Here is a 19530-nt window from a genome sequence, read left to right as displayed (position 1 = left end):
AAGATAAGTCTTGGTGTCACCTTCCGCTCCCACAAAACGGTTTATTTCATTAATCGACAACATGAGCTGTAACTTGATGTCTGTTATGCCCTTTTATATATTCATAGGGGTTATTGCGTAATGATTGCTCAATAATGAAGGGACGCTCGTGGCACTGGTTGCTTGGTAACGTTGGGAAGCTGTGGCCATTAAGGTGTATCTCAGGTGGAATGCCGGGTCGGCTGTGGAACCAGAATAGCTCCTTTTATATATTTTATTACAATATTATTTTCATTCTTCTGTTAAAAGACCTTCCTTATCAATCTTCATCCCTCTTCGAGGCCTCTACATAATGTAAAGGGTGAGAACCTCGTGAGTGATCTAAGACGGGAAGAGGAAGAGGAAGCGGCAGTCGGAAAGGCATGCTCGAGAGAGAGAAAAGGCAGGAACGAAGGCAAGATGCGCGCCCAGTTTTTGTGATGAGTAACTCGGTACTCGGCCTATGAGGGTACGTGGAGGAGCACAGAAATCCCACTGAGGGCTGCCAGTTCGAGGCACCATCTGCGTGGAAGGGACGGGTGCGGAACTGGTATGGAGGAGAGTCTATCAGTGCACGGTGCATGTGGCGTCGTGCAGCAAAGAGGGAGGGAGCGGAGGCGTGTTCTCCTCGTCGATTGTAGTCTTGGCCAACCTGAGGCAATGTGCTGATTCCTGGTGTGGAAAGAATTGCGCTGATCCATGGGTTCATGAAGTTTGAGGACACGTCCCGAGAGAGACATAGAGGAGAAAAAGAGGGGGAGGGGTGGGTGGATTCAGGTCTGTTTGAGATGAATACGCCCCGCCTTCTTTTTATTATTTTTCTTCATACTCGAGCACATATTATTTTGTTATTTTGAGTTTGGTGAGCAGGGCGGGGTGCCAGACCGTATCGAAGGCACGTGATATGTCAATGGAGACAGCTCTGATTTCCTGTTTGGCATTGAGGACCTCCATCCATTGTTGAGACAGGAGAAGCAGCATGTCCAGAGTAGAGTGACCTAGTCTGAATCCAAATTGATGACCGGAGATCAAGCCATTGGAGAAGAGGAAGAATTTGATAATAGAAGCAATGATGGATTCCATGACAGGAGAAGTATATGGAGAAGAGGAAGAAGTTGTTTCTTGGGTTTGTTGATCTGGAGAAAGCATTCGATAGGGTTCCACGTGAAGTAGTGACATGGGCATTGAGGAAGTTAGGAGTGGAGCAATGGTTGATCAGAGTCGTGATGGCAATGTACAAAAGAGCGTGCGCAGCTGTAAGGACGAAGGACGGGAACAGTGGTGAGTTTGAGGTGAAGGTGGGAGTGCATCAGGGGTCGGCACTAAGTCCACTACTATTTGTAGCTGTGATGGAGGTGCTGGCTCAGAACGTAAAGGAGGGTCTACCGTGGGAGTTGTTGTATGCAGATGATCTTGTGTTGATTGCAGAAAGTATGGATGGACTGAAGGAGAAGATGAAAAGTGGAAGGAATGTATGGAGACAAAAGGTCTGAAGGTGAATATCGGAAAAACGAAGGTGATGGCAAGTGGTAAAGCATGTGGTGAGGTGGAAAGAACTTGGAAGTGGCCGTGTGCTGTGTGCAGGAAGGGTGTCGGAGTGAATTCCATTCAATGTACAATGTGCGCTGAGTGGGTTCATCAAAAATGTAGTGGTTTGAGAGGGTCATTAACCAGTGTGGCAGCTACATTCAAGTGTAAGGTGTGCACAGAGGGAGCTGCAGATGGAGGAAATGTTGAGTTGGATCTTGGAGATGGCGTGAAGCTGGAAGGTGTGCAAACATTTTGTTACCTTGGAGATATGCTGAATGGAGAAGGTGGATCAGACTCGGCAACGGTTGCTCGAGTGAGGTGTGCATGGGAGAAGTTTCGGGAACTGAGTGGCGTGCTGATGAGGAGGGGAGTGTCATTGAAGCTGAAAGGAAAGGTGTATGCTGCATGTGTGAGAAGTGTTATGATTTATGGGAGTGAGACATGGGTAATGAATGTAGAGCAGCAACGAAGGATGGAAAGGGTGGAAATGCGAATGGTTCGGCGGATGTGCGGAGTATCGTTGAGAGAGAGGAAGACAAATGATGAATTGCGAAAGATGATGGGAATAGAGCCTGTGATTGATGCTGTGAAGAGAAACAGGTTGAGATGGTTTGGTCATGTGTTGAGGAAGGATGAAAGTGACTGGTTGAAAAGAGTGATGGGAATGAATGTAGAAGGAAGTAGATGACGGGGAAGACCGAGAAAGACTTGACTAAAGATGGTCGAAGAAGAAATGCGGGCAAGGGGGTTAACAAGGGGAGATGCAGAAAATATGGCAAAATGGAGAACATTGTCATGGGGACCGCAAGGCTAACCCCCGCTCTTGCAGGGAAAATGGCCTTAAAATGCCTGTTGTTGTTGTTGTTGTTTGTTGATGGATTCCATGACTTTGGTGATAATTGGGAGCAGGCCGATTGGTCTGGAGTTGCAAGGATCTGTGTTTGCACCTTTTTGTGTAAAGCGGTGATGTTGGCTGATTTCCAAGATGCTGGCAGATGACCTTGAGCAAAAGAGAGGGTGAAGAGAACAGAGAGAGGGTGAGATAGAGTGGCAGAGCAGGATTTTAGGACCCGTGGGCTGATGCCGTCTGGTCCAGTTGCAGAATCAGAGTCGAGGTTTGACAAAAACTTCTCCACCTTGTCAGGAGAGAAGGACACAGAGTCCAGGAGCAGTTGGGTTCGACTGGGTAAGGTGGGAACATAGAGAGATGGGTTTGGGACACAAGATTTTGAGGCAAACACAGAGTTGAGGCATTCGGCTTTGTCAAGTGCGGTGTCAACTGTGTAGCCATTTGAGGTAAGGGAGGGGATGGAGGGGGAACAAACACCAGAAACAGATTTGACCAGACGCCACCAGGATTTGGAGGAAGGAGACAGGTTTGAGAGTTCAACCTTGAGTGTGGAGAGATAGTGCTTCCTGGCTCTCCTGAGGGAAGACACACACTTGTTCCGAGCTTGGTGGAAGGAACTGAGATTGCCTTCAATTGTTTTTGCCTTCCAGGAGGCGAAGGCAAGTTGTTTCAGGGCAACTGCCTCACCACAAGATTCAGTGTACCAATGACGGGAGGAAGGTTATGGCAACTAGAGACGAGATGGGATAAATCTGTGCATGAGAGAGAGCAGTTTACTTTGGAAGAATTCCCAGGAAGAATTGATGTCAGTGGCGGGAGAGATGGGAGATCAGTCCAGATGATTTATGGCTGCTTGAAGACCGTGCCAGTTGGCCTGAGTGAAATGCCAGACTCGTCGACGCGAAGGAGGCTCTCTGAGAATTGTCAGAGAGATGTCCACTTTAACAAGAAATTTGTTAATTGACTTGAAATTTAAATAGGATTTTTATTTCAGCTGACTTAATTCAACCACCAACTATTTTTGAGATCATCATGGGCCATAAGGTCAACAACAATTTCAAATTTCTAAAATCCTCAATTTTCATCCAATTCACTTTAAATTTGTGAATTAGGAAGTTGAAGAAGCGATAAAAGCAATGAAGAGTATAAAAGCGGGAGGGCGACGGGAGTTGTGGGAGATATGTTGAAGGCAGCAGGAAGTTGGGGTGTGAAGAGAATGACAGAGATCTGCAATCTGGTGGTGAAAGAAGGCCGCATTTCAGTGGATTGGGAACTGAGTACCCTCGTCCCTCAATACAAGGGGAAAGGTGACCCTCTGGACTGTGGCTCGTATCGAGTGATAAATTTATTGGAGCATGGAATGAAGGTATTGGAAAGGGTGTTGGAGAGGAGGATAAGGAAGAAAGTGAAGATCGACAAAATGCAGTTTGGATTTATGCCAGGAAGAGGAACGACAGATGCACTTTTCATTGTGAGGCAGTTGCAGGAGAAGTACATGGAGAAGAGGAAGAAGTTGTTTTTTGGGTTTGTTGGTCTGGAGAAAGCATTCGATAGGGTTCCACGCAAAGTATTGACATGGGCATTGAGGAAGTTAGGAGTGGAGGAATGGTTGATCAGAGTAGTGATGGCAATGTACAAAAGAGCGCGCACAGCTGTAAGGACGAAGGACGGGAACAGTGGTGAGTTTGAGGTGAAGGTGGGAGTGCATCAGGGGTCGGTACTAAGTCCACTACTATTTGTAGCTGTGATGGAGGTGCTGGCTCAGAACGTAAAGGAGGGTTTACCATGGGAGTTGTTGTATGCAGATGATCTGGTGTTGATTGCGGAAAGTATGGATGGACTGAAGGAAAAGATGAACAAGTGGAAGGAATGTATGGAGACAAAAGGTCTGAAGGTGAATATCGGAAAGACGAAGGTGATGGCAAGTGGTAAAGCATGTGGTGAGGTGGAAAGAACTGGGAAGTGGCCGTGTGCTGTGTGCAGGAAGGGTGTCGGAGTGAACTCCATTCATTGTACAATGTGCGCTGAGTGGGTTCATCAAAAATGTAGTGGTCTGAGAGGGTCATTTACCAGTGTGGCAGCTACATTCAAATGTAAGGTGTGCACAGAGGGAGCTGCAGATGGAGGAAATGTTGAGTTGGATCTTGGAGACGGCGTGAAGCTGGAAGGTGTGAAAACATTTTGCTACCTCGGAGACATGCTGAATGGAGAAGGTGGATCAGACTCGGCAACGGTTGCTCGAGTGAGATGTGCATGGAAGAAGTTTCGGGAACTGAGTGGCGTGCTGACGAGGAAGGGAGTGTCGTTGAAGCTGAAGGGAAATGTGTATGCTGCATGTGTGAGAAGTGTTATGACTTATGGGAGCGAGACATGGGTAATGAACGTAGAGCAGTAACGAAGGCTGGAGAGGGTGGAAATGTGAATGGTTCGGTGGATGTGCGGAGTATCGTTGAGAGAGAGGAAGACAAATTATGAATTGCGAAAGATGATGGGAATAGAGCCTGTGATTGATGCTGTGAAGAGAAACAGTTTGAGATGGTTTGGTCATGTGTTGAGGAAGGATGAAAGTGACTGGTTGAGAAGAGTGATGGAAATGAATGTAGAAGGAAGTAGAGGACGGGGAAGACTGAGAACGACTTGGCTGAAGATGGTCGAAGAAGAAATGCGGGCAAGGGGGTTAACAAGGGGAGATGCAGAAAATAGGGCAAAATGGAGAAGATTGTCATGGGGACCGCAAGGCTAACCCTCGCTCTTGCAGGGAAAATGGCCTTAAATGCCTGTTGTTGTGTTTGTCACTTTAAATTTGAATGGGATTTACATATCAGCTAAATGAATTCAACCACCTACTATTTTTGAGATCAACATGAGCCAAAAGTTCAACAAAGGCCAAAGGTTAGCCACTTTTTTCAAATTTCTAAAATCCTCAATTTTCATCCGATTCACTTGAAATTTGAATGGGATTTACATTGTAAAGAACTCTCCATGGGGAATAAAATATGATAATGATGATGTCATAGGTGCCTCCATTATGACGTTATCATTGGACAAGTACAAAACTTCATCCGATTAAGATGAAATTTCTTGAGCGTCATGTCGGCGTAAAGTGGTGGAAAAAAAGAATAATGATGACCTCATCGGTCACGTGGTTCGCCCGCCATCTTGGGAAAACCGAAAGAAATTGCACCACTATATCTCAGAAAAGCGCTGCATTGAAAAAATTGAGACATAGCTCATTGTAAAGAAATCCCCATGTGGAATTACATCTGTTAATGATGATCCCCCTTCCCATGCCTCCTCCCCCCAAGCCCTCTCCCTTCCACACATCTCCCTGCTCTCAAATGTTGTGTTTGTGTGCTTCACCTTCTCTCCCCATCTTGTTTTCCGCTCCCGCTTTTTATATATTTTGTTTGTCTGGTTGATTTGTTTGTGAAGTAAATGTTAGCTCTTTCACGAGCCTCGATTCAGTATACAAAAAAAAAAAAAAAAAAAAAAAAAAAAAACATAGGTGCCGCCATTATGACGTCATAATTCGACAAGTACAAAACTTCATCCGATCAAGATGAAATTTCTTGAGCATAATCTAGGGATAAATTGGTGGCGAAAAAAAATGATGACGTCAACGGTCACGTGGTTCAGCCGCCATTTTTGTTTTAACACGAAAGCCTTAAAAACCACTGAAAACACATCCTTGTGGGGGTTTGCAATCTCTGATTGCTCTTTCTTGTTTATTACTTGCAAAATTGAAGATTTTTCACTTATATTGGTCGGTTGAGTTTGTTATTACTTGGCAAAATAAATTTTTTGACAAGTATGTTGATCACTGTTGATCTCGCGAGATCTTGCCGGCGACGGCACGATTTTTCGAAGCTGTACACATTCTCCACGTTTTCGAAGTTACGTAAGTGTTCACATTGTATTTTTGTCGAAACTGTATTTATCTTTTGGTGTGTGTACCTATAGTGTGTCCATAGGAAGATTCTCAGTGTTAATCTTTCATAAATTAATCGTTTCTGTCTGCTCCGTGTGTGCGGCCTTGTAGCCTGATGCTTCCCCGTCGAAGTTTGTTCACTTAAGTTTGTTCCTTCGCTGTTTTTGCTGGGTTCTTAGATTTTTCCCTCCTCCCCCGAACTTCCCTGAACATCTACTCTTTGTCGAACATTTTAACCCCCTCCCCCTCCCCCCGCCACCCCCCCAAAAAACAAAAAAACCCCAAAAAACCAACAACATTTATTTCCCTTTCTGCACGTGTGCTGTTGTCTAATTGTGTGCTTCTGTCCATGTGCGCTGTCTCGCCCCGCCCCCATTATCTCCTTGCCTTCCACCTTTTGCCCTGTTCTCGTGACTCGTGGTTATCCCACGAGGCCCTCTCCCCATTGGTATTTTTGTGAATAAAGATTGTTCTTCACAGTTCTGTTTAAATATGTTTAAACTTTCCCATGCAGTGTTTTATTCAGTGGTATATTACAACACGCTGTTTTTCTTCCTACTTAAAAGGCTCTTTTCAATTTCCTCTTCAACTCATTCCACTTCAAAAAAAAATTCAATCTCTTATAATTCTTCCTCACTACATGCTCTAAATTCACATTCATTCCACCCCTCCTCCATCGTTCTTAAACGGATCGCTAACTTGAAAATCACAATAAACCCAATTTGTCATAAATGTTCGTCTTTCATTAACAATCCACTTTCTAAACTCCCCCCTTGCCCCTCCCCTCCTAAACTCCCCCCTTGCCCCTCCCCTCCTAAACTCCCCCTCACTCCTCCCTTTCAAATCTCCCCCCAACCCCTCCCCTTCAAATCTCCCCCCCCCCTACCATCCCTCTCCAATTCTCCTCCCTCCCCCTGCTCCTCAAAGCTGGCTCCTCCCCACTTCATCTCCCCTCTATCTCAAACCTCCACCTCCCCCAACCTTCTACTTTCCTCTGCCCCCCCCCCCCTCAAACAACCCCTCACTGTGCCTCATCTCATCACCATCAAACGTTTCGTCCTCCTCATCCTTCCCTTTCTTGTAACACTTCTGTAATCTCTGACACATGATCAACTGCTCTCCCTACCTCCCCCTCTCATCCTTCATCTGACCCTACCCCTCCCCTCCCCTGTCCTGCACCCGATGCTCCGCCTCTCTCCTCATTAACGGTATGGACCTCAAACATCCGGGGCTTTCGCTCAGAACCTGATTGATCTCTCCATTCAGGTTGCTTCTAACAATCAAGACTTGATCTGCTTAACAGAAACTTTCCTCCTTCAAGATGTCTCTGATTCCTTAATATCTCTTCCTGGTTACTCCCTCCTCCGGTATGATAGACCTGAGCCTCGTCCTGGTGGTGGGCTTGCTATCTTTATCAAAAACTCTCTTCCTCACTCTCTTTGCACTACCCTTTCTCCACCCCACCCCCAGGAGTACCTCTGGCTACGGCTTCCTCTCCGCTCCTACCTTTTGTTCATATGTGTTCTGTACCGTCCTCCAAACAGTGATGACTCCATTTACATTTCGCTGTCTGACAACATGGACCAACTTCTATCCACTCATCCCAACTCTCTCTTCCTCATATGTGGCGACTTCAACTGTCATCATGCCAGCTGGCTGGGTGTGGGTTCCTCTCTCACCAGCCATGGCACCTCAGCAAAGGACTTCTGCGACTCATTGGGACTGACACAATCTGTCATTTTCCCGACCCGGATCTCAGTCAATGGAGTATCTTCTCTTCTAGACTTGGTTATGACAAACTTCTCTGCTAATGTCGGCTGCTCTTCTTCTGCTCCAATCGGTTCTTCTGATCATGTGCTTTTTAAAGTGGACATCTCTCTGGCCATTCTCAGAGAGCCTCCTCAGCGTCGACGATTCTGGCATGTCGCTCAGGCTGACTGGCACGGGCTTCAAGCAGCCATCAATCGTCTGGACTGGTCTCCCATCTCCACTGCCTCTGACATCAATTCTTCCTGGGAATTATTCTTCCAAAGCAAACTGCTCTCTCTCTCATGCACAGATTGATCCCATCTCGTCTTCAGTTGTCTTACCCTTCCTCCCTTCCATGGTACTGATCGGGATATATTTTAGATAGTAGTATGTAATGGATGAATCAAGAAATTCAATGTCCATAACCTGTGTCAGAAGATGAATCACAAATTTTAATTCCTGAGGAGGACAACACTTTCTGTCTACAAGGAAATACACAGCAAGAAACAATAACCTTTATCTAACCACAGAAGAGCATATTACAATTCACAAATTCCATTGCAAGATTCACAGAAGGTCCCAAGTGAAATCCTGGTACAGTAGAGATGTACATCAAAGGAAACATCATAGAGATACAGTAGCATGCACAGTATACCGTCAACATACAGTGTAACCATACAGAATCGACCAGCCAAGTAAAACATCCTAAGTACAACATTTACAGCATTACAAACTTAGTGAAAATCCTAAAGTACAACAAACCAACAGCTTACAAATCCAGTGATAATCTTAATATTTTGACGTCAGTCCTGATTTTTATACAATTTGAAGTGGGAGGAGCAAGTGGAGGGGGAGGAGCAAAGAGAGGGGAGGAGAGCAGTAGGATTGGTTGGGCAAAGTTTGGGTGGGAGGGAGCAAGGATCGGGGAATACAATGTGATTGGTCGAGTGAAATATTGAGATGAGAGTGCTCCCCGCCGAGAGCAGGTTTGCATTTCAAATTCTTTAATGCGGTTTTCTGTTTTCCCATTGTCTCCTGCCAGACATTTCGGAGCCAGCTTCCCTGTGATCCTGTATGAAGACTTCAAACACATTTGAAGGTCATTCTCAGCGAAGGGGATATTCTTCCCACCCTTTTACTCATTTTCGACATGACAAGAACAAAGACCACTTACTTTATTTCAAAGCACATCTTTAACAATATTAGCCTTAGTCATAATTAAATAATTACAGTGCCTTTATTATTAAAACTATACCAAATGATTTACCATTCTGTGGTTTTATCTGAAATTCATTTATTGTTTGATGCAAGGGTTATCACACAATATTGCAAATTAACACACCATTAACATGAGTTTTAATAAGTCATGTTAAAACTTCAAAACAGGCATGAAATTAAAAAGTTCTTATTTAATCAATAGGTCACTCAGTAGCTATGACAACCCCATCCTTTTTCAATCTGCAAACTCATCTTTTCCCTCATAAGTCAAAATCATATATAAGAAGTATGAACCTATATACTGCAATCCCACAAAAAAGATCTTCACTGGGAAGATATTGGATCAGAGAGCCAGAGAGAGCTAGCCTACATGGATTTTTTATAGGATTTAGCTTATCCTCCATCGGTCAGCGCAGAGTGACTTATCCGCTCCAATTGTTCAACTCTGCAAAATAATTACCATAGCTTCGACCTCGTACTGAGTCGATTATTTACTAGTTTACCAAACACAATGGAATGTTTGAAGGCAGTTCAGTGGATGCTAATTACTTCAGACGCCCAGCTCAGACATTGTGGCATCAGTTGTATTATTTAATTACTTACCAAGAAAACAATATCTTTTCTCCAATTTGCTTATATAACTCAATAAGACCCGATCCAACACTATATTTCAAAAACACCCTATCTGTGTGACCTCAAGGTCACAAGAAACTCATTTTGCAATAAATGTTCGTTTCCCATTAATCGTACACTTTCTAAAATCCAATCTCACCCCTCCCCTCCAAATCATCCCCATCACCCCTTCCCTCCAAAACTTCCCCATCACCCTTCCCCTCCAAAACTTCCCCATCACCTCTCCCCTCCAAATCTACCCCCCTGCCCCTCCCCTCCAAATCTTCCCCATCACCCATCCCTTTCAAATATTCCCCTTGCCCTTCCCCTCCAAATCTTCCCCATCACCCCTTCCCTCCAAAACTTCCCCATCACCCCTCTCCTCCAAAACCTCCCCATCACCCCTCCCCTCCAAACCTTCCCCATCACCCATCACTTTCAAATCTCCCCCCTTGCCCCTTCCCTCCTAAACTCCCCCACACCCCTCCCCTCCAAGACTCTCCCTCGCTCCTCCCCTCCTAGACTCCCCACTCACCCCTCCTCCTCAAAGCGTCCTCCCCGCTTCTTCCCCCTTCCAACTTTCACCTTCATCTCCCCCAACCTTCTGCCTCGCCCTTCCCCCTCCTCAAATAACACCTCACTGTGCCTCACCCAATCACCATCAAATCTTTTGTCTGCCCCATCCTTCCCTTTCTCCGAGCTATTCTGAAATCTCTGACACACCTTCAACAGCTCTCCCTACCACTTCCTCCTCTTCCACATCTTATCCTACCCCTCCCCCCCTGTTCTGTATCCGATGCTCCCCCTTCCTCTTCATTAACGGTATGGACCTCAAACATCCGGGGCCTTCGCTCAAACTTGACTGATCTCTCCATACAGGTTGCTTCTGACAAACCAGATGTGATCTGCTTAACAGAAACTTTCCTCCTTCATGATGTCTCTGATTCCTTGGTATCTCTCCAAGGTTACTCCCTCCTCCGGTATGATGGACCTGAGCCTCGTCCTGGAGGTGGGGTTGCCATCTTCATAAAAAACTCTCTTCCTCACTCGCCCTGCACTGCCCTCTCTCCACCTCACCCCCAGGAATACCTTTGGCTACGGCTTCCCCTTCGCTCCCACCTTTGGTTCATATGTGTGTTGTACCGTCCACCAAACAGTGATGGCTCCATCTACATCTCGCTGTCTGATAATATGGCCCAACTTCTATCTACCCATCCCAACTCTCTCTTCCTCATATGTGGTGATTTCAATTGTCACCATGCCAGTTGGCTGGGTTTGGGTACCTCTCTCACCAGCCATGGCTCCTCAGCAAAGGACTTCTGTGTCTCACTGGGACTGACACAATCTGTCAATTTCCCGACCCGGATCTCAGCCAATGGAGCATCTTCTCTTCTGGACTTGGTTATGACTAACTTCCCTGAAAATGTCTGCTGCTCTTCTTCTGCTTCAATCGGCTCATCTGATCATGTGCTTGTTAAAGTGGACATCTCTCTGACCATTCTCAGAGAGCCTCCTCAGCGTCGACGAGACTGGCATTTCACTCAGGCCAACTGGCAAAGTCTTCAAGCAGCCATCAATCATCTGGACTGGTCTCCCATCTCTACCGCCTCTGACATCAACTCATCCTGGGAATTCTTCCAAAGTAAATTGCTCTCTCATGCACAGATTTATCCCATCTCGTCTTCAGTTGTCATACCCTTCCTCCCGTCCATGGTACACGGAATCTTGTGGTGAGGCTGTTGCCCAGAAACAACTTGCCTTCGTCTCCTGGAAAGCAAATCCAACGGAAGGAAATCTCATTTCCTTTCACAAAGCCCGAAACAAGTGTGGGTCCACCCTCTGGAGAGCCAGGAAACAATATCTCTCCGTTCTCAAGACCGAACTCTCTTATCTGTCTCCCTCTTGCAAATCCTGGTGGCGTCTGGTCAAATCTGTTTCTGGTGTTTGTTCCCCCTCCATCCCCTCCCTCACCTCAAATGGCTACACGGCTGACTCCGCACGTGAAAAAGCTGAATGCCTCAACTCTGTGTTTGCCTCTAAATCCTGTGTCCCAAACCCATCCCTCTCTGTACCCACCGTACCCAGTCGTACCCAGCTGCTCCTGGACTCTGTGTCCATTCCTCCTGACAAGGTGGAAAAGTTTCTGTCAACCCTCGACTCTGATTCTGCAACTGGACCTGACGGCATCAGCCCACCGGTCCTAAAATCCTGTTCTTCCGCTCTTTCACTCCCTCTCTCTGTTCTCTTCACCCTCTCTTTTGCTCAAGGTCATCTGCCATCTGCTTGGAAATCAGCCAACATCACCGCTTTGCACAAAAGAGGTGCAAAAACAGATCCTAGCAACTACAGACCAATCAGCCTTCTCCCAAGTATCAGCAAAGTCATGGAATCCATCATTGCTTCGGATATGAACTCTTTCCTCTTCTCCAATGGCTTGATCTCTGATCATCAATTTGGTTTCAGACCTGGTCACTCTACTCTGGACATGCTGCTTCTGCTTTCTCAACAACGGATGGAGGTCCTCAATGCCAAACAGGAAATTAGAGTGGTCTCCCTTGACATATCATGTGCCTTCGATACAGTCTGGCACCCCGCTCTGCTCCCCAAACTCTCCTGCTTTGGTATCCATGGAAATCTCCACGCATGGCTGGCGGACTTCCTCTCTAGTCATAGTCAACGTGTGGCCCTGAATGGGTTTCTCTCATCTCCTCTTCCTGTTCAGGCTGGAGTTCCCCAAGGCAGTGTTCTGGGCCCTGTGCTTTTTCTGGTCTTCATCAATGATCTCTCTGACTCTCTTGAAAATCCTCTCTATCTCTTTGCTGATGACTCTACTCTCTGTCGCTCCATTCCTCATCCCTCAGATCGGCAGGCAGCAGCCTCCTCACGCTCTGCAGACCTGGACAAAATCACAGACTGGGAAAACAAGTGGAACATGTCTTTCAATCCTGACAAATCTCACACTCTGACAATGTCTCTCCAAAAAGACCGACTGGACAACCGCCCCATCCACTTTCTGAGTAATCCTCTCCAAGAAGTTCTGTCACTCAAGCTTTTGGGTCTCACTATCTGCCATGATCTTTCCTGGGAAAACCACATTTCAAATCTGGCCTCCAAAGCCAGTTGCCGACTGGGCATCCTCTGTCGTGCGAAGTCCTTCCTTGGCACACCTTTGCTCCTCACCACATACAAGGCTTTCATCCGCAGCTCAATAGAATACTGCTCTCCCCGCTGGGCTGGTGCTCCTGCCTCACGCCTATCTCGTCTTCACGCTGTTGAAACCAAAGCGTTCAGAATCATTGGAATCTCCCGCGATGAAGCTAACTCCAAGGGCCTTTCACTCACTCACCGCAGGCAGGTTTGTGGCCTTTCCGTCTTCGACCGACTCCTCTCCGGCCTTGCCCCCCCTCCCCCCCAGCTCTCTCTGGGCTCTGTCCCCCAAATATTCCTACAGGTCGCACAAGATCTGCCTGCAACCCTCTTATGGTTAAACTGCCAAAATCAAGACTCTCTGCTCACCTTCACTCCTTCATTCCTCTTTTCTCCCGCCTCTGGAACAAACTCCCTCACTCTCTTCAATCCCACTCCTCCCTCCAGGTCTTTAAAACAGCTGTTCACCACCATCTCTTGTCATCCCCCATCCAAAATCTTGATCTTTTCTACCCCCACTAATTTCACCCCAAATCCACTTTTTTGAAATACCAACTTCTGTCCTGGAAGTCCTTGGTGTCCTTCTGTTTTATACTTCTCCCACCCCCCCTCCCCTTCCCACGCCTCCTCCCCCCAAGCCCTCCCCCTCCCACACATCTCCCGATGTCCCTGCTCTCAAAAGTTGTGTTTGTGTGCTTCCCCTTCTCTCCCCATCTTGTCTACCGCTCCCTCTTTTCATATATTTTGTTGGTCTGTTTGATTTGTTTGTGAAATAAATGTTAGCTCTTTCACGAGCCTCGATACTGTATACAAAAAAAAACAAATAAAAAAAACTAACAAAAAAAACTCGATATCTCTATTTTTAGTTCCAAACAACATAACTCCAATTAATCACAAAATAAAATTTTAACAACATTGTTAATGTTTCCTTCATTGTAAAAACTTCCAAATCAACAGTTAAAAGGATTTTGAGCCGATAGCTGTTACGGCCTTGGCAAGATCGATGGAGACAGCGATCTGCTAGCGTATTCACCACTCAAATAGCTATGTGGAATTCTCTAATGTGGAGATTAAACGGCGTTTGAACTTTGGCCGGGGTCATTATTTACTTTTAATGATATTTATATACGAATGATGTTTAATGATGTTTATATTGGTTTTGGGTTGTCCTTTCCGCATATCTCGTGGGATTGTAAGTTGGAGAGATGGCCGTGATGGCGGGGAGGGGTTTTTGACATCTCTCAAGCAGGGATTCAACCCATGCCCTCTAAAAGGTCTTTGTCCGAGGTCACCGAGTCCGATCGGTGCAGCTGTGCAGCGATCGGTGCAGCAGTTTGTGCGGCACCCAGGAAAGCAAATCGTCACAATGAACGTTATGCGAACGCAAATGTTATACGGGAGTCCAAACCTGCGAATGCTGGAGACTAAAGCTGAAATTGGGAAAACTAAGTAGGTGCCCGCAGAACTACCTAACTTCCGGTTAGTGCATCTAAGGTATCTCGTACCTAAGGTAAGGTACCTCGACAGACTACGATCGATTGTAGCACACGTTTATTGACTCTCCCGATACAGGCCCGATCCACCACAGCGCCATCCGAGCTGGGCCGTAACTTCCGGAAAAACGGAAATAAACCCGCGGTCATGGTGTAGGGATACAACGGTGAATATTTGCAGCTTCATACATGACATCCTCCCCCTTTAAGTCCAAAATTACCAAGAGCAATATGTGCTAGACTTCCAAAATTGACAATTCAAAAGCAACATTTCCAAAACATGTGAAAATATGTGTGTAAACAATTATGAGAATAATGAAAATACGTGAAAATAGAACATGTTTCACCGTGAAAATAGAACGTGTGTCATCGTGAAAATAGAACATGTGTCAACGTGAAAATAGAACATGTGTCAACGTGAAAATAGAACATGTGTCAACGTGAAAATAGAAAATATGTCAATGTGAAAAGAGAACATGTTCAAAGATTCAACCGGTCGGGTGCTTTTCTCTCATACATTGAGCATCGCGGTGTACCAGTGGATACAGAGTCCGAGGTGATTCCTTTGGTCTCCACGAAGGGTGTAGCGTTTGCAGAGGTTTTCGGGGCATCCGAGCCGACTGGAGCTGCCCCGAGCCGGCTGGAGCGGCCACAACGATCTCCGGCAGTGGCGGGTCGAACTGTTGTTCTGACTGTGACGATGCTGCAGGCTCTATCGACTGACAGTGACGGTAGGTTATGTGGTCCTGATGTCGACGAATTTCATGGCCGTCCTGCAGGTGAATCATGCAGGACAGTGGACCTGGCTTCTCGATGATGTCCCCCGGTAACCACGTCGCACCTGCACCAAAATTTCGGGCAAACACTGGATCTCCTATGTTGATACAGCGACTGTTGGACGACTTATCGTGCACCAACTTTTGATTAAGCTGGCTCTGATAAACATTTGATGATATGTCTGGTTTGAGATTGTCAAGTGTCGATCTCAATTGTCGTTTCATCAATAACTCAGATGGAGCTGCACCGGTTGTTGATTGTGGCGAGATGCGGTATTTGGACAGGAGACGAGAAAGCTTTGTTTCCAGGGTTCCTTCCTGAAGTTTCTGCAATCCGGATTTGATGATTCCCATGGATCGTTCGGCCAAGCCATTTGAAGCCTGGTGATGTGGGCTGACAAACTTATGTTTGATGCCGTTCCGACGTGTGAACTCGGCAAACTCGGAACTGGAAAAACACGTACCGTTATCACTCACGATCATCCTGGGTAGAACATGAGTGGCGAAACAGTGTCTGAGTCTTTCGATGACAATGGCTGACATAGTACCACACGTCACATAGGCATCAATCCATTTTGTGTGCGCGTCCGTAATTATTAGAATTATGCTGCCGTTAATAGGCCCGGCATAATCTAGATGTAGGCGATGCCACGGTTCGCTGGGCCATTCCCAGGGATGCAGTGGCGCTTTCGCAGGTGTATTCCGGGTGCTCTGGCAGGAGTAACAATGTCGAACATGATGTTCGATATCAGCATCAAGATTCGGCCACCACACATAGTTTCTGGCGAGTGACTTCATCTTCACAATCCCGGGGTGACAGTCATGGATTTGATCCATGACCCTGGAACACAGATTTTCCGGGATCACGACACGACATCCCCAGAGTAGGCAACCATTTTCCATGCTGAGTTCGTTTTTACGTGCTTTGAAAGCCGCAAAAGCTGGTTCACCCTCAGGTAGCAAATGCCATCCAAGCTGTACAGCCTGGACAGTTCTGGACAGAACGGGGTCTCGTCGAGTATGAGTGCGGATCTGGCCGGAATCGACAGCACAATCTTCCAGATGATCCATCAGTGCGATAATGGATCCTGGTGTAGGTGAATCATCAACGGATTCTGGAAGGGGTAACCGACTCATGGCATCTGCATTTGTGATAGACGAACTGGGCTTATAACATATGGTGTAGTCATAAGCAGCGAGAAACAGGGACCAGCGGATGATCCTGGGCGGTAGTGTGTCAGATGTCGCCTTAGTTGGACCAAACAGACTGATCAGCGGCTTGTGATCAGCACGAATCGTGAAATGATGTCCAAGAAGGTACTGGCGAAATTTGCTGACACCGAAAACGATTCCCAATCCTTTCTTGTCAAATTGGGAATAGTTCTTCTCTGCAGGGGACAACGTACTGGATGCAAATGCAACAGGTCTTTCCGTACCATCAGGCATTACGTGTGATAATACACTCCCCAATCCATACCGACAGGCATCGCATGTCAGCACAAGATCCTTCTCTGGATCAAAATGAACGAGAACATTGGACGATTTGAGCAGATCCTTAGAGGTCTGGAATGCTGATTGCTCAGTGGACCCCCAGCTCCAGGAGACTCCTTTCCTCAAAAGCCGATAAAGGGGGCCCAAAACGTCAGTCACATTTGGGATGTAACGACCATAGAACTGAAGCAAACCGAGGTATGACTTTTTTTTTTTTTTTTGTATACAGAGTCGAGGCTCGTGAAAGAGCTAATATTTATCAACAAACAAATCAAACAAACAAGCAAACAAAGTATATAAATAGGGGAGCGGTCGACAAGTTGGGGGGAGAAGGGGAGGAAGCACACAAACACAACATTTGAGAGCAGGGACATCGGAAGATGTGTGGGAGGGAGAGGGCCTGGGGGGAGGCAGGATAGGTATAAAACGCAAGGACACCAAGGACTTCCAGGAAAGAAGTCAGCACCTCAAAAAAGTGGATTTGGGGTGAAATTAGCGGGGGTAGAAAAGATCAAGGTTTTGGATTGGGGAAGATAAGAGATGGTGGTGAACAGCCGTTTTAAAGACCTGGAGGGAGGAGTGGGATTGAAGAGAGTGAGGGAGTTTGTTCCAGAGGCGGGAGAAAAGAGGAATGAAGGAGTGAAGGTGAGCAGAGAGTCTTGATTTTGGCAGTTTAACCATAAGAGGGTTGCAGGCAGATCTTGTGCGACCTGTCGGTTACATCTCGTGGAGCCGGAGCATCCTTGATAGCTCAGACTTTCTCATCTGTCGGGTGTAGACCCTCGGCATCAATCGTATGACCCAGGTACGTGACTGATGGCACCATAAACTTGCACTTGTCTCGACACAAACGTAGGCCGGAGTCCGAAATCTTCTTCAGAACTCTATCCAGGTTTTGTAGATGTTCCACGTCCGTACGACCAGTAACCAGAATATCATTCTGGTAACAAACGACGTTGCGTTCGGTGGCAAACAAACTGTCCATGACGCGCTGATAAATTCCAGGTGCAGATTTCACTCCAAAACTGAGTCGGTGGTACCTGTACAACCCACGATGTTTGTTGATGGTAAGATACTGTTTCGAATTCTCGTCCAAGCGGAGCTGGAGATAGGCGGATTTGAGATCGAGTTTCGTAAAAGTCTTGCCTCCCGTGAGACGAGCATGGAGGTCTTCGATCCTCGGGATTGGATATTTATCCAATGAAGAACACTTGTTCACAGTCATTTTATAATCTCCACATATGCGGATGGACTGGTCCGATTTTATGACCGGAACGATGGGCACCGCCCATTCGGCATACTGGATTTGCTCGATGATGCCCAGATTTTCAAGATGATCCAGTTCCTTGTCAATCCGCTCCCGCAGGGCGAAAGGGACTGGGCGAGCTCACAAAATATAGGATTGGCATCCCGGTCAACACTGAGTTTAGCTGCATGTCCTTTCAAGGTTCCAAGCTCATCCTTGAAGACATCCGGGTACGTATCCAGCACATTTTTGAGTGTGTATGCTGCGGTAGGAGAAACGTTGGCTGCCCGGAGTTGATGAATGCTTTTCCACTTCAGTTGAATTATGCTCAACCAGTTTCTGCCGAGTAAGGAAAGGCCCTTTCCAGGAATGATGATCAGGGGTAGGTGAAACTCACGGTTATGGTAGCCCACCATGATGTCACATGTACTGCAGGGAACAATCTTCTCACGTGTATAGGTGGAGAGTCCATAGGTAGTAGGTTTCAGATGGGGTCAGTCAGCATCACTCCACAGGTTTGTGAAAACAGCATGGCTGAATTATTGGCTGATGAGCGAGACGGCCGCACCAGTGTCGACCTCCATTTGCAATGGTCGATTGTTGATGACAACAGTGGCAAGAAGAGGGTCCCGCTTATGGTGAGAATCAATATGAAACAGGTCACACAATTCTGAGTTGTCGGAAACAGAGCTCACCTGGTCAAGCTCAGGTTCCTCCGAACCGATAAACTGATGAATCCTCTTGTCAGCAGCTTTCTCTTTTCCCGATTTGCGAGTGATGCAAGCTGGAGCAATATGGCCAGTTTTCGAACAGAAATGGCAGGTTGCATCTTTGAACCGACACGTCTCCGTTGTGTGCTTTCCGTTGCACCGAAAACATTTGTTGTGTGTTTGAGACTGCACTGGCTTCTGACGAGCAGCCTTGTTCTAACGTTTTGGCTGATCATGATCCAACCGATTCACAGCAGGGCTAGTACCAGACGAGCAAGTGGCACCGATGCTTGTAGCGTTGCGTTCAGCACTTTCCATGGAAATGGCGGTGTCTCTGGCATTTTGGAACGTCAGTCTTCTCTCAGCAAGCAGGCGTCTACGAGTGCGGTCATCAGACATGCCAACCACCAGCAAATCATGGAGCATGTCATCAATCGTGTCCCCAAACTCACACAGATGTGACAGTTTTTTGAGGTGTGTAATGAAGTCTGCGATCGACTGACCTTGATGCTGTCTGCACATGTAAAAATTAAACCGACACAGGATGACTGAAGGAGATGGATTACAATGTTCCTTCAAAGCGGCCTTGAGGTCTGCATACGTGAGCTCCTGGATTGTCCGAGGCCGAATCAGGTTTTTAACAAGTGTGAACGTCTCACCTCCGCAAACGGACAGGAAGATGGCCTTCATCCGGGCTTCGGTCGCGATGCCGTTCACCTCGAAGTTGAAAGACAACCGCTCAGAATACGTGTCAAAATCTCC

Source organism: Myxine glutinosa, chromosome 11 (assembly GCF_964187855.1).
Source record: "Myxine glutinosa chromosome 11, kmMyxGlut1.1, whole genome shotgun sequence".
NCBI classification, from domain to species: domain Eukaryota; kingdom Metazoa; phylum Chordata; class Myxini; order Myxiniformes; family Myxinidae; genus Myxine; species Myxine glutinosa.
This window is presented reverse-complemented; position numbering follows the sequence as displayed.